Source organism: Cyrtonyx montezumae, unplaced genomic scaffold, assembly GCF_038088225.1.
Source record: "Cyrtonyx montezumae isolate F1298 unplaced genomic scaffold, pur_monq_1.0 scaffold_5, whole genome shotgun sequence".
NCBI lineage: Eukaryota > Metazoa > Chordata > Aves > Galliformes > Odontophoridae > Cyrtonyx > Cyrtonyx montezumae.
This window is the reverse complement of record NW_027072056.1, coordinates 5,150,664-5,172,679: the sequence shown is the minus strand read 5'-3', so window position 1 is coordinate 5,172,679 and position 22,016 is coordinate 5,150,664. Positions and strand designations below refer to the sequence as shown.

The window sequence follows — 22,016 nt, the reverse complement described above, 5'->3', positions numbered from 1 at the left end:
AAAATTAATTTATGAGGAGTCCATTGGGACTTCGGTGTGTTTGCACTTCTTTGGGTCACTGCTGTGCTCCCTTTGCTTCCAGACCATGTGTTATCTGGAGTTAGAAGTGTGTGGGGATGCTAAAGATGGGTTCGGTGATGCAGGTCCTGAGGTTGGATCAGATGGCATCAAATGTATGGGAGCTGAGTTGGGTGGTAGAGGTGGAGAAACACGTTTATGGAAGGCATGAGTGTCTGCTTTTAGGAATGTTGTCAGTTAATAGGAATTAATTAAGAACAGTAGCATCTCTCTGGTTTTATTATGCAGTATTCTTATGAAGCACTTCGCATTTTTCAATGATTCTGGAGATCCTTCATTGGTCTGTTTGAATACACAGAAAGCATATGTAAACAGAGAAATGGTGTGCTTCAAAATGAGCTTAGGAATTGTCAGCTGCTCAGCAAAGCTTTTGTGATGACAGTGCAATAGCTGCTTTCTGTAGAATGACATTTTCAGATGCTCACAGCACTGCTGTCAGATGGTTTTATGACATATTCAATTTACCTGCCCAGCTTGGGCCAGTTGTTCAACAGAATGCTCTGGAAGATATGTAGGCAGGATTGGCTGAGTCATTAGCAGGGGTCCTTGGGCAGAGAAGTACTTAGTGTGATAGACAGATGGGGAATGGACAGGAATGTAATTTACTGAAAGATAAATAATAATAATAAGCCAAAAACATACCCACCAAAATGAGCAACAGCAACCAACAGCAGCAGTGAGTCCAAACCTAGCAGGAAATGAGAATAAAAATATATCTTACACCAGGTTTGAATATGGAAGCTTCAAGAATCTCATGTGCAGCCTCCTGATGTTTGGACCGAACCGTGACGTAAGGAGGTGAAGCATCTGCAGAGCTGCTCTAAGTTGTTTACTCTTAGCAGTGATTTCAGTAAGAAAGGACTCGTGTCTGTGTGTGGAAGAAAGCTGTCTGGTACGTGAGTAGTCTGTTTGGGAATTGGTGTGATGAGAAGTGCTGACTGGAAGGTGCTAAGTAGTAATTGTGAACCCACTTGAGCGAGGAAAAGCATCCTTAGTTTGGCAGATTGTCAGCAGCAAGTGATACATTAATCTTTGGCACAGAGCTCTTGCTAGCAAAAAAAAAAAAAAAAAAAAAAGAAACTTTCCTTTCTGATTTATAACAGTAAAAGTGAGAAGAGATAATCAGTCCTTTGCAGGCTGATATTGTTCAGCTTCTTTGAAATATCCCTGTCAGTGGCACAGAGTGCCTTTGACAGAAGTACTTTTGTATTTTTTTCCAAATAGCAACTGACCCCCCACAATTTTTTAGTATATTGGTAGGCTGTCTCTGCCTACATAGCCAATATTTCTTCACATAATTACATTTTTCAAATAAATCTTCGGAATATTGCAACATTTCAAATGATATTTAAATATAAGGGGATACCAGTTCTAAAAAGGTTTTAAAAATTGTGCAGAATGCGGTTAGCGTTCATCCCAGACCAGTTTTGCTTCCCTACACTTCAGAAGCACTGATTATACCTACTTAATCAAAATCCAAAATCTTTTTTTTAATTAAAAATGGTTTTTATATTTGAATTAGATGATACAGATATGTTGTAAATTCTGCGAAGTGCAAGATAATGATCTATGTGCTTTATCTGAGTAATAATAGAATATATATATATATATATATATATACATGTGTATATATATATATATATATATATATATATATATATATATATATTTGCTGACTTGTTGCCTTAAGAATCAGGATACCATTTTAAAATACTGACTGTGATTCTGCATAACTTGTTAGTGTTCAGCTGGTCTAAGTACATAAAAATCCACTATTAGCAGACTTCTACCTCCCCTAAAATCTCTAATCTAGTACACTGCTTTTCCCACACCGTTATTTTGACTTCCTTTTCGACTTCCTTTTTTTTGTTTTGGTAGTAGTTTCTACTTTGGGTGCTGTAAATATGGCTGGTGTATGAAGAGGTAAAGCACCAAGAATGGCAGAAAGATACTATACAAAAAAGGTTATTTTAAGCACTGGAATAGGCTCCCCAGGGAGGTCATTCAATCACCATCCCTGAATGTGTTTAAAATCTGTTTGGATGGGGTGCTCAGGGACATGATTTAGCTGTGGCTTGTTAGAGTTAGTGTAGTATGGTTAGGTTGAGGTTGGACTTCAGGATCTTGAAGGTCTTTTCCAACCTGAGCAATTCTGTGATTTTATGAAGGGCCTGGAGCAATTCCCATATGACAAAAGACTGAGTGACCTGGATCTGTTCAGCCTGGGGAAAAGACTGAGTGGGATCTGATTAATGAATATTTATGAATATCTAAAGGTGGGAGGCAAATGGATGAGCCCAGGCTCTTCTTGGTGGTGTGTAGTGATACGATAAGGAGTAATGCCCTGAAACTTCAGCTTTGGAAGTTCCATTCTAACATGTGGAAGAACTCCTTTCTGGTAAGGGTGGCGAAGCACTGGCATGGACTGCCCAGAGAGGCTGTGGAGTCTCCTCTGGAGATATTCAAGACCCAGCTTGAATGCTGAGCTTTGTGGCCTGCTTTAGCCTACCTGTAGGGTATCTACTTTATCAGAGGGGTTGGACTCAGTGATCCCTTCCACCCCCTGCGATTCCATCATTTGATAGGAAAGTCAGTTCTTAATGAAAGCAACATTTACAGGAATGTAAAGACAAAACTTAAAAAGCTAGATGTATTAAGACCACAATCAAGTTTATCCTGTATCATTTGTCGTATGAATTTTTAATAATTTTATCCAGGTCTGCATCAGCTGTGTAGCTTTTCAAACTGAATCCACGTATTGGGTGCTTCCGTATTTTCTATTAAAACACTGGATTCCAAGTCATACCCACCTTAAAATGACAAAGATGCTCTTTGCCATGACAGAAGTCTTTATCTGCTTCTACTTTTTAAATAAAGAACTTCAGTCTCTGTAATTTTTCCTTTACTCCATTTTGTTTAATGTTGAAGCTTCCATGTTAATACTCCTGGGTGAGAAATGCTGTGGGTAGAGCACTGGCTGGGGACCTGTCATAATTAGGTTCTGTTTCTAAGTGTGTCACACAGCTGCTGCTGGAGCTTGGAGAAGCTCAGTTATTGCTGAGTGTTCTCATTGGGGTGCTGGGGGTGAGGCTGTTTCTTCCCTTTCTTTGCTTAATAAAATTTTATTGCACTAATGTCCTTGAAGGTAGGTATTATCTGCAGTCACAGAGCTTGAAGCACTTGAGATGCTACTATAAGAATGATGCAAACAGCTAATTGAAAATTACTTTGCTGCTGCTAAGGCAGTTGAAATGTATAGCAGAGAAACCTTAAGTGCTTTAAATTACAGTGGAAAAGCTGTAGATGTATTTTTATGTGGCCTCAGTTAACAAAAAAAGCCAGCCACATGTACATCACCCCATAGGGTGATCTGTGTGCAGCCTGACTTTACCTGCTCTGTGAAAATGTGTTTGGTGAAAGAAAATCTCCTTCTATGAAAAAATACATTCTTTAAAGGAGGAATTATTTGTAAAAAGCAGGCTGCTGTACAGCAGCTGGAGTCTTTTTAAAGCATGATATTAAAAGGTAGAATATTGAGTATACTCTTGTAATGGGAAAAGAAATGCAACTGATGAACTACCCTCTATTTATATCCATTTCCTCTATTATTCCTTTTCCAGTGAACTTCTAGGTAGAGGTGTGAGAATGCAGACTTGTGGCTTCGTTTCTCACTGCAGTACATCATTGTATTTTTTTTTCTCTAGGACCAATACTCTGGAGACTGGTAAAAATGAAATAAAAGAGCCAGACCTAATATAAACCAATTATTATGATGCTGCTTCATTAATTTAATGGGCATAGTTGGCCTGGAAAGTCGCTTGTACTTTTGCTATGTTTCAATTCTGTCTGTGGAGTAATAAAGAGATTTACGTATATAATTACGGTCGTCTTGAAAATTGGGTGGTCCCCAGAAATAGGAGCATTCCTGACACTTCGAGCCCAAGGCTCTGTGTTTTAGTGATGGTTTACCCCAAGAAAGATTTCTTGGGATGCAGCAGAAAATGAAGTGGTGTAAGTGTTGTCTGATTTTTGTTTTCCTGTGATGTGCTTTGCTTTCTGCAATGTACCTGTGAGAGGTGATGCTGGATTGTGAGGGAACTTCCACGTTTGCTTTCTGATTTGTCATGGGAGAGAACTTGAAAGGAAAGGAATTAAGGGAAATGTTGTTCAAGTCTTTTCTTAAGACTTGTACCCCTCAGTAGAACAAGTTTTTGTTACCAAGTGTGGTGGTGTGATTTTTATTATAGTTGAACCATTATACTCCTCCTCACCTTGCCTGTGGAAGCAGATCTGAGTGTGTGCTTTCAGTCCAGCCCTCCTTGGGCTCCACTTCAGCCTTGTGGTTTTGGAGCCGTTATACAGAAATTTAAGAACGCTGTCTTTTGTTCTTTCCATCTTGCTCTTTGTGGTTCATCTCAGCATCAGGAATTACTTTGCAATGGGGTCGTATTGAGTATAGAATTGTTCTTGATCTGGTTAGAGCAGTTTATCCCACAGTGTCCGCAGTTGGAGTTCACCTGTGGTGAGCCCTGCCAAGCAGGTCGCTCGCGCTGTGAAGGATGTGTAATCCCCGAGTGCTTCTGCTCTGTGCCAGTGTTTCCATCTCACAGGGTCAGAGCTACTCAGCTCTTCGTGCAGATGCACGGGCAGTGCACTGAGGCCGTGCTTTTACTTTGCTAAGAGATATGTCTGTAGGAAAAGGTCGTTCTTTGACCTACTGAAAATTCATTAATGAAGGAATCTGAAAAATGCCGTGTAGCGAAAGTTACTATGCCGAGCCTAATTGATGAAAATGAAGGGGTTTTGTTTTCTTTTTTATCAAATATTCTGTAATTCTAAGTGACATAGCTGCAAGCAGTGGAAAATATTATCACCGTTTTCAAAACTGACTTTCTCAACCCAGTGTAGGTTTGAACTGTTGACATGTTTTGGCCTTCACTTGCGTCCAGACTTCCCACATCTGGGCTCTTTGATAATATCGTGCTGCGTAACCTCATGCTCAATTTGATAGATTTTTTTTTTTTCTTAAATAAAAGAGGAAACAAACAGAAAACCTCCTGCAAGCAGAGCCAGGTATCAGCATACACAAGTGTGGTGTTCTTCCTATGTTCGGTACTTAATACCTTTCAGAAACAAACCTGATCCATTAATGTTAGGGGAGGGGCACAGTTATTGCTTTGCTATTTTTTAAACTGAGTTAGTGATGGTATTTGTCAGTTCTAAGACACAGGGGTCTTTGGTAGTCACATGCTTTTTGTGGTAGATATGGATGCAGCAGTTGACTGAGATGAGATCTTTTATGGAAATAGGTTTTGGAAGGCAGTCTGCAAATACATCCTGCATTGCAAAAACATAGTTAATGAAAGGGATAAAAGAGTGCTGTAAACAAAGATATCAATGCAGAGGTTTGTATTAGTGCTTGTAGGTGTGATTGTCTTAATTTGTCTTAGAAAATTGGATCCCAGGGTCAGTCACAGATTCATTTCATACTGTAAATGGTTCACCGAGTGCCAGTGTATGGCCATCTTCAATTCATTCATAAGGAAGAGAAGGAAAAGAGGATTATAAAGCTGCCATTATCTCCAAGTCTCAGAAAAAAAATGGAAGAATTAAGCCAGAAGCTGAAACTTGCATTGTGGCAGGCTTTGCTCAGTTCTGCCTGTGTTCCCACTCTCGTTAAGTGCCTGTGGGTTTGTTGGTGAGCAGTGATGAGGGAACATAGCTGTCCTGGCTCTCTTCAGCCCCTGCTCATCCTGCTCCCTGGTTCCCCTTTCAGTTCTCTAGCACAGCTGAGGTTCTGGAAGGGTTTCCATACACACACTGAGAACTATGTTTGGGTATTTTGGCACGTAATGTGCAACTTTGGTGCTTTGAGTTTTCAGCACCAGCGTATGAGACGGTAAAGTCTCTGCAGAAGGAGTGAGTGGAGAGCAAGAGCGAATGGAAACACACAGCATTTCATTCACCACTGGAGCTGTGTAGGTTTGCTTTTGAACGCTGGATGCAGCTGAAGGTAAACTGCATTTTTTACATGATGGAATATTTCCTCCTTCATCACAACAAGTATGTGATGACTTTTAGTTCAGGTGGTACTCACTGCATATGTTAGTGATGAAATAATCACTGTTGATATTTATCATGTAGTAATATAAGGAATTAAGCAGCAAGTTGGACTGCCGCAGGCCGTCTTTGAAGTACATTTAATTTGACTGCTGTGTTAGTTCAGAATCTGTTGCAATCCACTCTTTGGATTGCTGTAGTCATAAAGAACAAAGCCCTTAAAACTGGCACTGGGAGCAAAGTGGGAAGTAGCTTCACAAAATGGTTCATATCAACCAGTTACTGCAGCATGTATTGTTTAGCCTCACTATTTAACTCTATTAACGGGCCCTCACATACATAAAATGAAGTGTGCACCCTTAAAAAAGAATTTGGGAAGTAAACAGCGGAAATTTGCACAGTTTCACCATATTAGGCATTTATGATGGAATTGGGAAATGAAACTGACATCTGGAAGTACTGAAGAAAACAGGCTGCACGGAGAAGATCACAGGAGGCAGCAACCAGGAGTAGTCGTCTTCTTAGTGTTTTCAGGTACCTAACTTATTGCCACAAGGTCTTTGCGGGACCAAGATGAAGGCTCTGTTTTTACTTTATCCCTGTAAAATGCAAATAGGTATTTATTGATTTGGTAACTTTTGGATGGGACCGGTAGGATTTTATTTTGCAGTGCTTCTTCATCCATGAGACAGCAGTGAGAAGACAGTACATTACCTAGAAAGGCCACATCCAAAATTGTGACAAAATGCTTTGCCCCAGGGCATCTTGAAGATGTTTCAATGAGTTTAAGATAGAGGGAATGTCTGAATTTAGAATGGCCTTCAGTTCATTAATTGAATTTAAGATTTCTTCATTAAAAAAAAAAGGTGATGGAGACGTAATGTTGTTCCTTAACAACTCTAGTTTACCCAGAGTTCTGTGCTACGCCAAATAACTAACTTGAGTAGTTATTATAAAGTAGGTTTTAGAACAAAAGTATGGGCCATAATTTTGCCATGGTACAAGACCAAAAGAGTGAGTACATCACTCACATCTCACAGGTACAGGAATTGCTGTGCTGCATACCTCCTCCCAGAGGTTTCTGTGTATAAATGGTGATTTCCTATTCTCAAATACTGCTTTAGAATAATGAAAATGCATGTGAGATCAACCTTTTTTATGGCATTCAATCTATTTGAGTGTACTGAAAGACAAAGTATAGCAGTGTGAGCTCTGATGGTGCACAGTGGTTGTGGACTGGTGCGTGGCAGCTCATTAACTGTTGCAGGCACCTTCGTATACGAGATGGGGAATTGTGCAGGGTGATGGATCCTTTTGCCTCTGTCTGCACTGCTCCCCAGTGATTCAGCTTCCAGCCTTGGAGCCTCACCCTGCAGCTTTTGCAGGTATGGATTTGTTGAAAGAGGGGCACTGCTGTGTGATGGCAGAGATTGTGGCTTCCAACTCTTCGGTACAGCACTGCCTGGGGATGTTAGTGGGTGGTGGCTCTGACAGGAGGTAGGAAAGCTTGAATCTGTGTACATATGGGTCTGTTCAGTCCAAATGACTTGTTCTTTGTCACCAACTTTGCAGCTACAGAAACAACCAGCTGAGTTGTTCTCATTTGCCCTAAACTGGACTGGAAGGGGAAATGAGCTGGAAATCTTTACTCAATTAACTCTGTGTTTATGAATCAATATAAAGCAAATCTAAGCACTTGTTTGTGAGTCATCAGTAATAAAAGAACACTGCAGTTTTTCTTTAATGGCCGTGTACAGCCTAGAATGTTGTGATTTCAGGCTGCCAAGCCCACTCGTATCTAACACATTCTCATGCTCAGAATCTCTCCAAGGATGTTGTGTATTTTGCAATTGCTGGTACCAACACAGACCGCCATCAGCTCTTTCCAGCACCGAGTGCAGTGCGTCTGCAGGGTCTCCCACTTTTACAGTGCTGATCTTGATGTCAGTGTCCTGCTCTCAGATTCAGGGGATTGGCTAACAGGGACAGAGGGAAAAGCTCTCAATCTGCCAGTCTTTTTTTGTTAAGCTTCATTAACACTGAGGTGTTCCACGTCTGCTTTGCCCAGAGGCATTTTGTTTCAAGGTGGCAAAGCAGAAGAGAAACACTTGAATCATTCTTGGTTATATTTTTTAAGTAGTTGGATTTTGATTTGTTTGTATGCTTAGGTTCTTGTTTATTGATCCTAAATTGCTGTTTGAAAGTTACTGAACGTCTTTCATTGCTCAGTGCCAGTAAGAACTCTGAGTCTTTTGATTGTTTTATCAACTTTGTTGTAAGGGCCTTTATTGAAGATTGTCATTCCATCTTGTCTATTTCTAAACTAGAATGCATAGTGGTTACTGGGTTCCTCAGCCCTAGGTGCCATTGGGATGATGGATCACCTTCCAGTTGGATACCAAAGGGAGTTTCACAGTGGTGAGCCATAGCATGCTGAGGGTGAGTAAAGTGAACAGGGCTGCTTCTAAGGGTGAGTCACAGCCACTGGCACAGAGCTCTGCTCCCAGTCACCCACTGGAGGAACATAACCATGATAGCTGGTTCTTCTTAATGAAGGCATGTAACTGAATTTAGCTTCAGATCACATTGCTGGTATTATGTATTTAACTTAAAGAGGAACACTGCCCCACATTTTTTAAAGTTACTCATGAAAATGCTTTGTGGTCTTTGTTTTGTCCATATTAAGAAAGGAAAAATAGATCAGGGCTGTAATTGACCTGTAGTTCTGACACAGATCTCTTATGCAACTCATTTGGCTTACAGCTTGGTATCCTGTAGTTTCTGTCTCTGCTTGTTTTGTTTTGTGTTATTATTTTCTGTGGCTATTTTTATGTGTTGAGAGCTTGCAGCTATATGCCTATTTTGGTTTGCTTATGAAGATTTTGTGTGAGATAAGTGGGCTTCATAGAACAATCAGTTGTTCTGGATTGTGAAGTGAGGTAGTTCAGAAAAGGCTGAGGCTTTTTTGGTTCTGGTATTGTTTCTGACCAGCTATAACCAGTGATTAAAGTAGAACATATAAGGCAAAACACTGCCGTGTGTAAAACAGTATGCTGTTCGTTATCAGTTAAAATATTTTATCTTGATCTTAGTGCATGATAAACAGTGCCACCTTTAAGAGTTACAGAGACATTCTCTCCTACTGAAGTGATCACAGGCATAGGATGACCCTTCTGTGCGGGTCTACTGCTTTGCAATATCTAGGAGATAAGTTTTTCAGATTCAGGCTTTCTATTGGATCTTAAATTTGGACTAAGCTGTGCAGTGCGTGGAAGCTGGAGGTTGCTGGGACGTAACCAAATGTGCACTGCAACAAGCTCTTCCCTCTGTTTTTGTTCCTCAAAATCCTGAAAACTGCCTCTTGGGGCAGTTGCTTCAATCCTTATGATCTTTACTCTGTTTCCAGAGACTGTGCTTACATGCCTCTTGGTGTGGTTGGGGTTCCACCAGCTGTTATGGCAATAGGATACTAGAGTTTGTACCTTGGTCTGTTTTATTACACAGTCATTAGCCTTTGAAAAACTTTCTCCTTGTACTTTGAAGGTAGAATGTGTAGTGGTATCTGAAAGTTGACTGGATGTGATCTGCGTTTACACCAATAACCATCTTTCATAACCTCTGTTGTGCTGGTCTGAACACCGAAACGTTGAGTTAATTTTTTACTGCCAACCTTACTTGGTTTACTTTCTTTCCAAGTGCACTTTTAGTCAACAAATCTAACAACACTTCTGTGTGACATGTGGTTCGAACACAGTAGAATGGGTAGATGATGTGATATAGGGAAGAAATAAGGTCACGTGTTGGTTTTGGGTTGTTTCTTTTTTCAATCAGGCCTGCTATCAATAAAATTGCTGTGTGTTTTACCTGTGATTCCTGTATCCTGTTTGGGAGCCTTTGTGATTTGCCAAGCTCTATGGAAATAGTTGTTATTGTTTGGATGAAGTTATATGGCAGTTGCAGTGCTAGCACATATGCAAACTGGAAACCCAGTTCTTTGCTCCGTTGGTAATGATAAGCTTCCTGAGCAATGGTCCTTGTAAATTTAGGGTGGTGTGTCAGGCTCCCGTGATCTGATTTGTCTACAGCTGCCTGGTTACCCAGAGACATCCAGGATGTTGGAGTAACCAGATTTTAGTTAAAATACCCTGCCTCTGCTCCAGGTTTGGGGCTCTAGATGTACACCTTGTCACCCCTCTGAGATGCTGCCTATCATGGAAGATTGCTTCCTCAGGTGAAAGTCCTGTAAGCAATGCTATTTATCTTGTGTTTAAAGTGTATGGCACTTCATGCTCCCTCCCAAACCCCTACCTTTTGGCTTCTAGCTTTTAATTTTGACTTTTCTGGTTCTGTAAACAAAGCCACTGACATGGAAATAAAGCATTAATGCATGACTGGTACTTTCACACTGATTGGAAGAGATTTACGCTGTTCCTGTGTCCTTGCAGGTTCCAAGTCTTGCAAGACCTTCATTTTTCTCTTTTTTTTTGGCTGCTGTGTAATCCCCTAGGCTTTAGCCATGGGAAGTTTCTGAATTAGTTCATACCTTCATGCACCAAAAGCTTGATTTCAAAAAGTTGTATGTGCAGCTGTAATTTCATTCCTTTTTCATATGTAAACAGATAGGGCAGCAACTACTAAGCTCCAAAACCACCAAAGAAAACTGAAGTTGCTTCACAGTGCTCTTCATGCTGATTCCTGGAGAGATTCTGCTGCACACGGGCTGGAGGAATGACAGTGCTTGTACCTGATCCTCGTGCTGTGCTCAGTGCCTATGAGCACAGGGTGCACTGTTTGTGAGAGGAGAAAAGTAGTTACCTGCCTTGTGTTTTGTGGCTTGGCCTGCAGATGAAGAAAACCTGATAGCAATACTTTGTTTTCAGCGCAGGTTTAAATGTTTCTGTTTGCTTGTTTAATTTTGCTGAGAGAGCCTCATTTGCAGTGTAGAGCTTAATGGAGATGTCTTGGCTCCACAGAGGTCTTTTGTCCAGTGCACCTGCAGGATGTTGGGAAGAGGGGACCTATTGAACCTTTCTTCTGCTGTTTTGAGGTTGAAATATGCATAGGAAGATGGGAGCACTTGTGTCACAGAGTCCAGCTCTCCACATTAGAACTATGGATGACATTATGCTCTTAAAAATAAAGTGAAAGCTTACAGCCATGAGTAAAACAGAATACTGCTAAGAGCATGAGGGCAACTTTGTATTTCCCCTTTTGTTTTCTTTAATTGCAGTGGACTTGGGTTGATCTGATCCAAACTGAGCGTACAAAAAATGTACAAGTAGTCGTAGGAGCTAACAAATTCTTTTAGCTTTGACTATGTAGGAACACTATTGTGAGTATACCTATGTTAGAAATTGCACCCTCTGCATTTTTTTCCTTTTTTTCTTTGAGGATTTGGCATTCATTCAATAGTTAGATTGTGTGATGTGAATGTGTTGTTATTGTGTTTGAAAAGAGAAAATGTGTGATAGATATTTCTGCACAAACAGTTTATGGCACCAATAAAAGAATTGTGAATTGCTTGAGCTCTCATTTTGTGAATTACATCATTTGCTTTTCTTTCTTAGGTCTTATTTGGGTCATCGTGTAGAACCTTCTGAGAAAACAGGATTAATAGTAAGAAAACAATGGTTAATAGAAGTAACTTCAGTATACAGCTGGACTGAAACAGGAACAGGTTATCTGAAGTAAGTATTACAAATGAATTTCTTTTTGCTTGTACAGTCAGTAGCCTAGTTTGGCTGTTAGCATATCCAACTGCATTAAATTTGCATTAAAAATGTCAGAAACTCTATACTCATTTCAGTCAGTTGGTAGTGGTCATTCCTTTGGACTCTGCAGTCTTGGTAGCAGTTGTATCTTAGGAAATCTAGATAGTCTTCCCTTATCTTTTTTTTTTTTGTCTGTGAGTTCTGGGTATGGCTTTGAGCAGGACATGTTTACACTTCAGATGTGACAGACAGCAGTGCTTAGAATGTACCAAGTGTCAAATATTTCCTTTCTCCATTAGCCCTTAGTCACTGTGCCATTTAGTCTGCTGACTCTCTAGCACAAGGAAACTCATGTTCTAATTTGCCAAGTGTTACAGAGTGCAAAGGAGAGATTGTCCTTCTCCAGAGCAGGGGCTGTAACTTGGTGACCAGAACCCACTCCAGGAAAAGGAGGGACTGGAGGGCAGAGTCCTCTCCAGGAGAGTGCATCAGTCTGCTGCCCTTGGTCTTGGTCTCGCCTTCCAGTCACTGATCTGAGGGAGGGAGGGGTGGTTCCCCCTGCAAAACAACAAGAACACTCATGCAGACCAAAAAAAGCAGACAGCCATGTGTGCACTTACTGTAGGGAAGGGAATGCAGTATTTGCACACGGACGTATGTGTGTATGACACAGAAGCTTTCCTGCTCCTAGATGTTTTTAGGTACAACCTCACAGTGTTAATTTGCATCTCCCTTTCTGCTGCAAAGCAATGAGCTGCATTGTGATTCTGACCAGAGCTATGACTAATATGGCAAAGCAGGATGTCGTTAGTCTTTATCAGTTGCTCAGCTGGGCTGGTATCTCTGTGGCACTAGCCCTTGCTTAAGGAGAGGATGGATAGCAGGAGGAGGGATGATGGGTTTTGCTGTTGGTGGCAATGTTGTCCCATATTGCAGTTTTTTAGTCCATCGAACCGGCAAAAGTCTTCAACTGATGATCTCGGAGGTGTAATTTTCTTTACCATGTCTCATTAACTTCTGGCTTGTGTGAGTTACAGACTGAGACGTCTGTGTCTCATTTGTGGTATAAAGAAGCCTAGCTACCTGGCTGTGAGCTGTGTGTTTCGGTACCGGATTCCTAAACATTTAGGTGCTGGTGCAACACAGCTCTTAATTTGCATGCTTCAGTTGCTTGAGAAGGGGAACGTAATAATTTTCCCGTACCTTATTTGCATCAGCTGCGCGATACCTAACCGTTAGCACTGAGGTTAGAAATGGGGGAAAGTCCGGATAATTTTCTGCGTGAAGCTGATGTTATTCATGCTGTGTGTCACGTGGGCGTCACTGCAGGACCCGACCCGACACGACACGACACGACACGCACCTCCGCGCCGCGCCCCGCCCGCCGCGTTGCCGCAGCGCCCCCTGGTGGCGGCCGGCGTTCCCGACACGCGGAGCCTCCGCCCTCGAGGCTGCCCGAATCGCTTCAGCTGAGATCAAGCGCGGCCACCTGAATTATTATATGACTCTTAGATAGTCTTCGTTAGTTTTGGTCCTTATGATGAATGGCCGGGGCTGCTTTCAGCTGTACTTGGCAGATTTTGTCGGCCAAGTTCCTGGAACTAACTCCCGCTGAAGTCAGAGCACTTTGCATAGCTCTGTGTATGAACTGACTGTGACAAACAACTACATTTCCTTGGTATTTTGTACTCACTGTGAATAACATACTGCCTGTGAATTGTCCGAAGTCTATCATAAACATCAGACTTAAGTTCTGTTCGTTTCTTTGGTTCATTGTGAATAACCTTTGGAGGGAGCAGGAGCTCAGTTTACTTACCTGAGTAAAGTAATGAGGAGTAATTTCCTGCTGTCCTAAGCACACCCATTCTGGGGAGCCTTCCACATCTGGAAGAGCATTCAGGAACGTTGCTCCACCCATAGGCTTGTTTTGCAGGAAAAGCATCTGAAGGTAACAATTCCATTTACACGCCACTTTAAAAATTGTACTTTAACTGAATCGTAGAATGATTTCCTTAAGAAGGAATAACCAGCTTGCTTAAAATTAAATCAAATATTTATTTGAAACTGGTTAACATTTCCTTCTTTCCATGTCTCTAAGTTGTGTTGAAGTCAATTGCTATTTCAAGTGCTCAGTATTTACTTATTTTTATTTAGAGGCATTAGGTTTAAAGCAGGAGCTTCATTCACAGTGGTTTTAAAACTCTAACTTCAGTTTCTAAAACTTAGTGCATACTGCCATGAGTAGAGCAGAGGAATGCCAGTAAGTAAAACTCCAGCAGGTGAACACATAACGTAACCAGGGGCTTTGGAAAATGGCCCTTATCATTCTCTCCCTTTTTTTTTTTCTTTATATGTAGAAAGTTATCTGTATTTCATGAGAAGAGTGAGTGAACCTAAGGTTGGGTAGCTGAGAAACTGCTCTTGGTACCACTGTGAGCACTGTGAGGGAATGACATTTAAATAGGGCCCTTTGTGCTTTTTATGTAGGTATTTTTAGAAAATCAGATGGTATTTTTATTCTGATTTCTGGAGGAATCCTTACTTAATGGGCACTTAATTTTCCACTCCATAGGGCCAACTTATGTTGCAGTTGAAGTAAACCACTGGGAAATATTTATAGTAACACATGATCTTTAAAAATAACTTCCCAAGCTGCACAGTAGATGTCTTGAATTCTTAGAATCTTTGTTACCATAGATAATAACTATGACATTCCTGGAGTGGAAAATCTTAGCTTTGCTAATTTAGGCAATTGTATTTATCATCAAGTTGTTTGCATTTCTTTCTTAAATTTGTAAGCAGTTTGAACTGAAATCCACCTATTCAGTTCCTGGATGGTGTGAAACAGCATATGGAATAGGATGTCACACAGTAAAGAAATCAGTTTATTACTTTGTCCAGAAGCTGCGGATGCCCATCCCTGAAGGTGCTCAAGGCCAGGCTGGACAGGGCCCTGGTGTGTCCCTGCCCACAGCAGGGGCTGGGACTGAATGGGCACTCGGGTCCCTTCCAACCCAAGGCGTCCCTGAGTCTGTGATGACTCTGTGATGACTCCAGTTGTCAGCCCATCAGGTCCTGTAAGCTCAGAGCCTGAGGCAGCAGCTGTGAAATGGTCCCTATCTCAGTAGGACAGGATGTCAGTTCTTCAGAGCCACCGCCAGGCACGCTGAGCTGCTGTGCACTGGGCTTTCAAAGGAGCTTGAATCCCTTCAGTTACACAGGAGGAGCTTTTCCTTCTATTTATTAATTTATTTTAAATTGCCTCCGAAGTTTTATAGGAAGTTTCATAAACCCTCCTGCACGTTCTTGTTCCTTTCCATCACTGCTGCTGGATCCCTTTCCCTCATTTGCTCTGAAAAGTTTCCTTCAAAGCACGCTAGTAGTAATGGAAGTTTACCTACTTAGAAAAATGATTACAAAGATTACATTGTGTAAGCACTCAGTGTTTCTTCTGCTTAGGCTACATGATATGCTGCTACTGTTTCCTAGAAAATTACTGTGGTCAGATTGCTTTCTGGTCTGTTTGGGACAGTAAGATACTGTTTAAATGCTGTTTTTGTGTGTCAGGGCAGGGCTTTTCCAGCTGCTTTCATTGCCACCAGGCGTTTTTTAAGCCCTTTGGCCACCACGTGATGGAGAGGCAATAGATAAAAGGGTGTATTGATCACAGCTATGGTCAGCTTGGAGTGTGGCTCCTAACAGTTGTGACAACTTCTGGTTGAGCAGAGTGCTCTCAGCTGTTACCTAATCAGAACAAGTAAGTTTCTGCCACTTGTCCTGCATTCATGTAAACATTCATGATTTTAGTGAAAACAAAAATAAATCAAGCTTTGTGTTCAAGCAACTTAATTTTGTAACCTAATTACTTTTAACCTGAGGAGCTGTAGATATTGGTGCCCTTAGAATATGCCTTTGTTTGGAATAGTTAATTAATCAGTGGATGAAACTTATTTCATATGGAAACCAACCTCTGGTACACGTGTGGTTTCTGCCCCTGCACTTCCCTTGGCTTGGGGCTGTGGGGTGGCCCCAGGGGATAACCACTGTGAGACAGTGCTGAGGCTGGCAGGATTTGCCTCCAGTGCTGATATGTTGGTGTTTGTATCCAGCAGCCCCCTTGCAGCTTCCGTTATTGTTCATTTTTATTAGACTCCAGGACAACAGATCAAATGTTGTGTTGAGTTTTGCTTTCTTGTCCTTTTAATTTGGAGTTGAAAAACATGCCTTTAGAGACGTGCTAGGGGATTTGTAGAGAGACTACAAATATAGGGGAAGCTTCTTATTAACGGCATATTACATTTCACAACTTGGTCATTTTTTTAGTGTGTTGGACTTAGAAGAACCTACCAGACACAGATTAATGTCTGTTGTTGCTTATGAACCACGTGAATTTGTGGGTAGTTCTTTTGCTGATACGACAAAGTGCTTTAAAAGGAAATAAAACTAGCTTCTTATCTGGAGGATGAGACAAACCCTAGAATTTCCTTTTGCCCCCAGTCATCATTTCTTTTTCTCTTCCATATCTATAAGCCATCATAGCTTTTCTTTTTCCAGAAAACAACTAACCCATGTTGATGTTAACACACCAATTGTGCTGGATGAATCCCAAGACCTTTCTAAATAATTTTAAACACATCTCAGAGAAAATACTGTTTTACTATTGAGAAATAAGAAAGTATTGAGAAATTCCATGAGATGACAGTGGAAAAAAAGAGAAAATATAAAGGTGTGTGAAACCCTGCATCTGCTTTTAATTTTAGCCCATCTTTCAGGACTGGAGGCAATTTGGATTCTCTTCAATTAAATGAGGAGCTGTAATTTTCCTGCATAATGATAAGACTGTATTCTCTACTGTCTTTGCTGAAATTCTGCATGGATTGCCATTAAATTTGCATGCTGAATTTCAGCTTCAGCACTCAGATTGTGCCCACTCTTGTCCAGTGAATGCATCCATGGGTGAACACATCTCAGGATGGAGATGTACGACCTCTCCAGGCTGCCTGCTTTTGCATTCGATGGCCATTATTTAAAAGCAGACAAACAAAATAGCAGAGGTGCTTTAGAAATTCTCTATACACATTTTGCAAATTAACTGCATTGTTACTCCATATCTGATGTTCTGCAGTGCCTCATGACAGGTTTGCTCTCTTATGTGTCAGAACTCTTGCTTAGCTCTTAATTTCAGGAGAGCCTTATATGAAATCTCTATTCCTGCCCCCTTCCCAAGTTCACTCTGCCCTTCACTTCTCCTTGGGTATCTTTGTGACAGATATTTGCACCTTCTGGTTCAGTGCCTTTGCATGAGCAAGGTATCCAGGTCAGACTGACTTTACCATCTCTGACAGCAATGGTGTGCTGACTTAGCAGCTCAGTGCCTTCTCTTTGTAGCCTCCAGGGAACTGAGTTTGCTGCCAGCTGATCGTGCCTACCTTCTAAAGTCTTATCATCTATTTAGCCTAAATGGTGGCTTTCAATACACGAGGATGTTGTGAATGTATGGGTTTTGTTACTTGATATTATGTAATGTTCAGCAGTTCTGCTGATGCCTGTCTTGATGATAGTGTCGTCCATGTTTTGTTTATGAAGGCTGTGTGCTCAGGTGTTCACCAGGTTCTCCCCAGTTTTGCTTAGAGAAGAAAAGAAGTAGCTGCCAACTCACAGCCGTGCATACCTTGCTTTTGTCCGTCACCTTTCCTGAAGCCCCCTTAGCAGTCTGTGAAACAGGAGCCTGCTGGTGCTCACTTCTCTGGTCACTAGATGATGAAAAATGCTTCTGCTGGGGAGTGTGAGGGTGCAGCTACAAAGTCACTAAGAGTTGTTGGCTTCTGGAATGAGACTCAGCACTAGAGCCGTCTCTTCTGTCTGCCTGGAGGTGGTAAGTCATCTGGAAACAGAAACCACAGTGAGATGAGAGCAACAGTAATAAACCCTGTGCTTGCGAACGCGCAGCTGCTCTGGTTAGCTCTTAGATCCTGTGGTCTGTTGGCCTTGAACTGTCTAGTTATCTTGTGATCAAGGTCACAGCACACAGAAAAAGCAAAATTAAATTCTGTAACTTTCACATTGATTTCACAGAAGAAGTTCTCACGCTCTGCAGGAGTCCCAGTTTGTGCTATTGAGAAGTATTCATCTTAGGCAGGCATTTAATGTTTTAATTGCTTTTGGCTGGAAATGGTTTCTTGCAGCTGAAGGCAGCAGGAGGCACAGCTCCATGACATGGGGCCCTGCCCCGTGCACAGCTCTGCTGGCTGTGGGATGCGGTGTGCCAGCCTGGAAGCTCTGTTGGCTGGAAGCTTGAAGGAAAAAGATACCTAAAATCTCATCTGGATCTGCTCTCAGGTCTTGCTAAGAAAGGGCAGTGTGATTTTCTGTCAGAGCCACTGATAGAACTGTATCCTGAGGCAATAGTTACCTGACACACACGTGTTGTATGTCACTGTGTGGAGACTTGATGCGGGTGCTGAATGCCGCCAGGGCAGTTGTTCCACATCAGTTTTAATGCCTGATACATGCACCAGAGGCAAGATTTATAGATGGGAAAATTGCAGGCAGTTGTCTTGGCTCACAAATCTGGTTGTAGTCCCTCTAGATTTAGATACTGTATATGTAAATACAAAGATGAGTCTTACGTTCTGTTTCTACTCTTGTTCTGGAGTTTTCCTACTAAGCTGTATTCTGTTTCTTTCCATGAGTCTAAGCAGCTCTTTCTGCTGGTAGTCTGAAATGCAAACTGAGCAGTTTTGAGCTCCATCTACGTATAAAGATGTAATTTATGTGCAACTCTAAGTTCAGAGCAAAATTAAGAGTTTGCATGGGAAGTTGTGTGCACTGTCAGTGCTACAAATCGGTGACTTAAAGTATTTAACATACGAAAAAAGACAAACAGAAAGCACCAAAGCCATTTGGTAGTGGGCTTTGCTGTATGAATTTCAAGCAATCATTGATTAGATACTTGTTGCCAAGATTGTTTTAATTACTTCCTTCCTTTGTATGAGGAGTTGCTTGTACACAGTCAGTAGACAAGAATGGCCTTCGGGTTATAGCCTGAAGTAAATAATATAGCTTGATGATGATGATGATGATGATGATTGTTTTCCTTTAGCTGGAAGCTGTTTAAAGCACCCGTGGTGCTGTTGCTCCCACCCCACATGGCCCTCTGACCTTGCCCCAGTGCTAAGTGTGGTGCTGGTTCAGCACACGGTGTGGCTGTGCCGTAGCTCATGCCCTCGGCTGCCCGGTGCTGTTATGAGGTGGGTGACTCTCGGCATCAACTCCTCATCCCTCTTGACCCCTGTGATGTCAGCTCCTGGTGGAACCCTGGTGCTGACTGAGCAAGACACAAACTTGTTTCACTGAGGAAGGAAATGTTTAGTAAGGGCCCAAGAGCGAGAACAGCTTCCCAGTACACGCAGGTTTGTGTAACAACTGCTCTTCCCCTTTTAATTGAAAATGTAAATAGAATTCTACAAGTTTCTTATGCCTGTGTTGAAATTCATAGGCTGTGAGCAGATGCTGCAGAACCTCAGCCTCCGTGCTGCCTACATTTGAAGATATCAATGGCATTTCTAAGTCCAGCTTCTTAGAATGTTTTAAGCTTCCACTGGTGCACTAACACAGTATCAACAACTGCAAATACTGTGGAACACATCTAGAACAGGATGGTAAAATCTTATGCTGAATTAAAATAGAAATTACAGATGAAATAACCTATGTAGAGCACATCAGTATCATTTCTTCTTGCTGTACCTGTAAGTTAGCACTCTATAGAGGTGGTACCACTTTCCTTCATCACGATGACCACAGAATGCTACAGAAAGTAGACTGAGCACGGAAATATGTGCACAGAAGTATGAAAATGCTTTGGTTTTAGAACATGCCAATACATTTTCTGTGTCTGCTATTGTCAGTTACAGCAGAACTCTAGCAGAGTTGATGTGGGTAGAAGTAGCTGTGTAACAACACCCCACATATAGACCCTCTTGTTAAAGGTACACTAGTAGATAATGAACTGTGCTCTAAGGTTCTGGGAGTGGATGCTATGCTATTCTAATGTCATTGTGCGTTTCATGGTGGCATGAAATTTTGTTTCTTTCCCTCAGACGGTTTAAGAGGTCACTCACTGTGGTAAGCTTTCCACAGCCATGGATGAGTGGAGGGACAGATTTGGAATTTATCTGCTAATTAATATTAATAATATTATTAATTTTCATGCTTGACTTGTTTTTGTCACTCGATCCCCCACAAATCTTGTTTTGCTTCATTTCAATCTCATGCAGTTCAGTGATTTGTTATTACTTTAATTTTTCTTTTATTGGAAACGAGAATCTGATAATAAACTATTATTTGAAGCTGATAATAATAATGGGAACTTCCTAATTATTGCTTCTATTGAGTAAAAATATTTGTACTTGTGTATTTCTGCTTTCTGAAAGTTAGTAGGTTTTTTCCTGTTTTTGTTTTAATGAAAATCCTCCTATCCTTTTATCTAGTACGAGGAGAATGTGAAGAGAGTTGTAGCAACAAGATGTGCTGGCAGTAGTCACACTCCTGCAGGTCCTCCAACTGCAGTAAGGCTGAAGGGGAAAGCTTTGAAATGGGTCTTATTACCCAGTGTATTTATGTGGAGATAGAGGTGAGAGTTCAGCATGCTGTCCCCTATCTAAGGCAGTGCTTCTGTGGCAAGCTGGCAGTGTGGCTGTGGGTCCACCCGCTGTGCTGGGCTCCATATGGGTTTTAGACCTGCTGCTTCAGAGGTGAATGTTGAGCTTTAGGTTTGGGTTCCTCCTAGCCACACTTCTTTCAGTGCTGGAGATTCAGGTCCCTTCAACCCAGGCCGATCTGTATCTTTGTGCAGCTCCTTGGTTATGACATGGTCAGTCTCCCACAGTTCAGTGGGTTCAGCTGTGTGCTGCTAGGATTTTGTGGTTGTTTGCTTTGAGGGGAAGGAAAACAGTAGTGAAGTGGGATTGAAAAGCTGTATTCATGAATGTGTTACATGTCTGTTTGAGAAGTTCAATGCACAGCATAGTAATCTGTAATTCTGTGACATGACCAAGTGAAGCAATTATGCGCCGTTTTAAGACATACTTGCTTAGTGCCTGAGAAAGGATTATCGTTTGATAATGGATTTTGCATAATGACTTAAAAGAAACAGCAGTGTTAAGAAGACTTCCTAGCCAGGCCGTCACCAACAGTGACTGGAGTTCATAAAGTTGTGCTAATTGCATTTCCTTTTTTCTCATTTCTCGAAGATGCTCTGTGATGCTGTAAGCAGCAGCAGCCCGGGGTGTCTGGTGCATCCCGCTGCTTCTGCCCATGCTGTAGAAGGAGAAGTGCCTTCTGTTAAGCAGGAGGCTTGTCTGCAGGGTGGGGAAGGGATGGAGAAGAGAGAGAAAAGCTGGGGGATGGGGGGTGGGAGAAGTGACAGGTCGCCATGACCTGGTGGGTATTGTTGCTGTTGGATTTTGGTTTTGTTCTGCTTGTTTTTTAAAAAGGATTGTTTCTCTCTTCTGGTGTTGTCCATTAAGAGTTAGACAGGTAGAGTGTTAATTTGCTCTGTCCTTAGAAGTGACTTACAGCAGTCTTTTACAACACTTCCCGTCCCTTTGTCAGCTGAAGAGCATTGTTTGAATGAAGAGAAAGCCAAATACTTCAGTGAATAGTGATCGATGGGAGAACTGCATCTTTAGGGGTAATTGAAAATACAGGACTTGGAAGGCTAAGAAATCTAGTAGTACTACTACTAAGGGTAATGAAAAACGACTTGAAGTACAAAGAGCAAGTCCTCAAGAAGCCAGTGAGGTGTATGGCAGCAGACCACACAAAATGTTTTTTCCCCTGCGCTCATTTGCTTTCACCTTTAAGGAAAGATCGAGATGAGTGTCACTGGAGGGAAATGCCTCTTTCTAATAAAACGTTGAAGATTTTCCTACTATTAGGATAGACTTTAGAGTTGAGTTAGTCACTCTTTCCATGTTTGTGAACAACTGTCATATTAAATATTGCTATACTTTCTCCAAGCAGTTTGTTTCCGTTGTTTTTCATACAGACAGCTTTAGAGAGAATTGAAAATGAATTTCAGACTCTGTTTTAGCTAGCTTCTGGTTAGTCATTTTTAGTATATATTTTAAATTAAGTCTTAATGATGTAAACACTGCATTAAGTGCT

At 41.5% G+C, this 22,016-nt stretch overlaps 2 protein-coding genes across 2 annotated transcripts in view; both read left to right on the top strand.

Moving 5' to 3' along the window:
• Nucleotides 1–22,016, top strand: part of LOC136056028 (vesicle-associated membrane protein 2-like) — a 149,828-nt gene that overhangs the window by 46,607 nt on the left and 81,205 nt on the right. The window lies entirely within an intron of this gene.
• PIK3CB (phosphatidylinositol-4,5-bisphosphate 3-kinase catalytic subunit beta) overlaps nucleotides 11,711–22,016 on the top strand; it is a 45,440-nt gene continuing 35,134 nt past the window's right edge. Inside the window, exon 1 of the mRNA XM_065748530.1 lies at nucleotides 11,711–11,825. The gene's annotated coding sequence lies outside the window, so the exon portion shown is untranslated. The remainder of the gene's footprint in view (nucleotides 11,826–22,016) is intronic.